The following is a 4,272-nucleotide window of genomic DNA, read 5'->3' on the forward strand; positions in this document are numbered from 1 at the left end:
GTTGGTACACTTGATGTCTCAGAGGTCACTTAAACTATTCTCATTTTTTATTTGTTTTTCTTTTTGCTATTCTGATTTGGTAATTTTATTATTCTATCTTCCAGATCACATATGCACTCTCTCTCACCTAGTCTGCTGTTAATCCCTTCTAGCATGTTTTTCATTTCAGTTATTGCATTTTTCAGCTCTGACAGGTTCTTTTTAATAATTTTTAGTCCTTGTTAAAATTCTCACTGTGTTCATCTATTCTTTCCCCAAGTTCAGTCAGCATTTTTATTACTAAGGCCTTGAAATTTCTATCTGGTAAATTATTTATCTCTGTTTCATTAGTTGTTTTTTCAGGTTTTTTTTCTTATTCTTTCAATTGAAACAAATTCCTCTGTCTTCTCATTTTGTTTAGCTTTCTCTGTCCTTATGAAATTAAGTGAACCAGTTACCTATTCTGGTCTTGAAGGGGTGTCCTTATATGGGAACATCCCTGTGCAGTTTGAATGTGCCCAGTGGCTTTGGTGGGAGAGCTTGATCTGAAGTGAGCATGGGTCACATCTCCCCCGAGGGTGTGCTGGCAGCTGTCACATTTTTGGGAGGTTGGGCTGGAGATGGAGGGGCTAGAACCAAAGCCAGGTGTGGGCTGTGGCTTTTCTTATGTTCAGTGGCTGTTACCTCCCTATGGGGAGTGGGGTTAGCTTCCAAGGTGCTGGAGCAGAAGTTTTAAGTTTAGGGTCCCAGCTGGTTCTCCTCCCTCTAAATGTGCACTTCTCCCCTTCCAGCAAGGTTAACTTTGCCTCAGAGGGGAGCGGCACTAGAGCAAGTGTGCATACAGTGGGGGCTTGGGCGTGTGCCGGGATGGTCCTGGCACGCCAGTCAGAGCTCGAGACAGCTCTTGATCCACCACCTCTGTGAGTGCCAGCAATGACTGTCTGTGCAGATGCAGTGGCGGTCAGAGCCGGCTCTGTTCCCCTCATCTGCATACTCTCCCCAGCAAAGGCACGGACAGCCTTCATCCTAGTGGGGAGCTGTGCTGGAGCTAGAGGGGCTGGGGTGCACGATGGGGCAGTTGCAGGAAACTGGCCAGAGCCCTGGGTGTTTCAATCTGCTTCCACCACCTTGTTCCTGGGAGTAAGCAAGCATGCTTGAGCTCTTCATGAGCAGAGCCTAGGTTTCTCACAGCCCTCCTCTAAGTCCCAGTGGTTTTCACATCATTTAAGAGCACTGGTGTTCCTGGTGTCAGACCCCAGGGCTGGGGCGCCCAGTATGTGGTTCCAACCTCTCCCTCCCAGGGAAGATCTCTGAGCCTGTGCAATCACCCTCCTTTCCTGTGTGCCCTCTTAGGGGCTTAGGTCCTGACCTGATCACTTCTCTTCCCTTTCTACCTGATTTCGTGTGGATTTTGTTTTACAGCCTTGGTTGTAGAAGAGTCTTTCTGCCCATCTCCAATTTGTTTTCAGTGAGAACTGCTCCACATGTAGATGTATTTTCAATGTGTTCTTGTGGGGGGAGGTGAGCTCAGCATTCTCCTACTCTGCCACCTTGATCTCCTCCCCTGTATGTACTCTTTGTATTTGCCCTTTCCCCACTCCATCATATGGTTATAAGTCACCCATGTTGTTTATCAGTGTATCAGCAGTCTATTCCTTTTTATTACTGAACAGAATTCCATGTATGTATGTACTGTACTTTGTTTTTTTATCCATCCACTCTTTGCTAGTCATATGGTTTGTTTCTTGTTTGAGGCTCTTCAAATCCAGCCATCATTGTTTTGTTTGTTTTCCTTTTTGTGTTTTTTTGTTTGTTTATTTTGTTTAGTTACCTGCCTGGACTAATTCTGTAGATTCTGGCTGCTCTGCAGCCAGAATGCTGATGTCTCTGCTCATTTTTAAAAGATATCTTTTCTTTCCTTTCTTCCTTCTTTTCTCCTCCTCCTCCTCCTCCTCTCCCTCTCTCCTTCTATGTATCTTTCTGTCACCCTTCCTGTCTCCCCTTTCTTTCTCCTTCCTAGTCTTCTAGGAGTCATTCTTTTTTTGTTTTTGTCTTTTTTTTAGTTATCTGTGAGATATACATTTTAAAGTAATAACTAGAATTATTACTTATAACATTATACCAGAACATGTAAGATTTTCAGAAATTTCATGTAATGTCTGAAACATTTATATTAACATATTTCCATACAAATAACCCAAAGAAAGTTTAGGATTAGTTGTTTTTTTTTTGTTTGTTTGTTTGTACTGCAGGTTCTTATCAGTCATCAATTTTATACATGTCAGTGTATACATGTCAATCCCAATTGCCCAATTCAGCACACCACCATCCCCACCCCACCACGGTTTTCCTCCCTTGGTGTCCATACGTTTGTTCTCTACATCTGTGTCTCAACTTCTGCCCTGCAAACCGGTTCATCTGTACCATTTTTCTAGGTTCCACATACATGCATTAATATACGATATTTGTTTTTCTCTTTCTGACTTACTTCACTCTGTATGACAGTCTCTAGATACATCCACGTTTCAGCAAATGACTCAATTTCATTCCTTTTTATGGCTGAGTAATATTCCATTGTATATATGTACCACATCTTCTTTATCCACTCATCTGTTGATGGGCATTTAGGTTGCTTCCATGACCTGGCTATTGTAAATAGTGCTGCAATGAACATTGGGGTGCATGTGTCTTTTTGAATTATGGTTTTCTCTGGGTATATGCCCAGTAGTGGGATTGCTGGGTCATATGGTAATTCTATTTTTAGTTTTTTAAGGAACCTCCATATTGTTCTCCATAGTGGCTGTATCAATTTACATTCCCACCAACAGTGCAAGAGGGTTGCCTTTTCTCCACACCCTCTCCAGCATTTGTTCTTTGTAGATTTTCTGATGATGCCCATTCTAACTGGTGTGAGGTGATACCTCATTGTAGTTTTGATTTGCATTTCTCTAATAATTAGTGATGTTGAGCAGCTTCTCATGTGCTTCTTGGCCATCTGTATGTCTTCTTTGGAGGCTAGGAGTCATTCTTAAGTCAAAACAGCTTAGTGGTAGCCAATGATTAATCAGAGGTAGTGCCTTTACATTTTAATCAGTAAGGCTTCCACATTTTACTGAGGGGATGTGTGTGGACTGGAGCACACATTTACCATTCAAGCAGTTTACAAATCTACCCTGGCTTCTACTTTCTCTTTGCGCAAGGTGCCATGTTTGGTGGGGGAGAAGTAGTTAACTGTGGTCCTTTTTGGTCTCTCCTTAGTTTGTGTGCAGCTTCCAAACCTCTGGGAATAAGTGGGAACTTATCAAAGTCCACTATGGCTGTCTCACTTCCCAAGTGTCTTTGTTAAATTTTGTTTGGTCTCTTCTTTGCCTCAACCATCATTGCAGCCTCAGGCAGCTGTACTGTTGACCTTTGATTTTTGCCACCAACTGCTGTTTTCTACATCGTACCTGGGCATGGGTCTCTCTATGGAGTTCTAAATCAGGTGTACCCTTCTGGTGACAGCAAGACTACTGGTCCTCAGCCTATGGCATCACCAAGTCAAGGGAAGTATGGGAATAGCCCCATGTTAATTTGTCCCCATAGTTCTTGCTGAAGTTCAAGTAGTTCTTCTTGAATAAGCACTTCTCAATCTGTTGTATGCCTTTGGTCATTTTTCCAGAATTCTGAAATTGATTATTTTGAAAATTTTGTCCAGTATTATCATTGATATTTGGAGAAAGGATTTGCTGAGATCATTACTCTGACATTCAGGATGTCCTGCTGCATATAGACATTTCATAACATTATAAAGCAAACAAACAAGAGTTTCAATTCCTAAAAATTAAAGCAAAATGCAGCAAGGAGCTTAACCACTTATAAAGTTTGTGACACACCAGAAGTCAGGGATGATTTCAAGTGACTGCAAAGCTTAGAAATTTGCTTGTCTCCAGGGGATATACTGTAGGGTAAGAAAACAAATCTTAAATTACCAAAAATTATATTGTTACTGGTAGTGTTTTTATTGTTATTCTAAGACTATTATGTGTGTATAGTCCAGTGAGATACAGTGTATAGTGGGATAGGTGGATAGTATAGAGTATACTGTACAGTAGGTTAGGTGAATACATAATTTTGTTGATTCATTGGGAACCAGGATTTTCTGTGTGGGAGAAGAGAAGTTGATGTGAGACAGATGAGTAAAACTCTGTAGTTTTAAACTAGAATTAAAAGTATAAATATCAAATCATGATATTTAGCCTTAAAAAAAAAAAGGTCCTGAATACTTAAAAAGCCCAGAAACCAAGACTTAGG

The sequence above is a fragment of the Balaenoptera acutorostrata genome, chromosome 1, assembly GCF_949987535.1.
Source record: "Balaenoptera acutorostrata chromosome 1, mBalAcu1.1, whole genome shotgun sequence".
In the NCBI taxonomy this organism is placed as follows: domain Eukaryota; kingdom Metazoa; phylum Chordata; class Mammalia; order Artiodactyla; family Balaenopteridae; genus Balaenoptera; species Balaenoptera acutorostrata.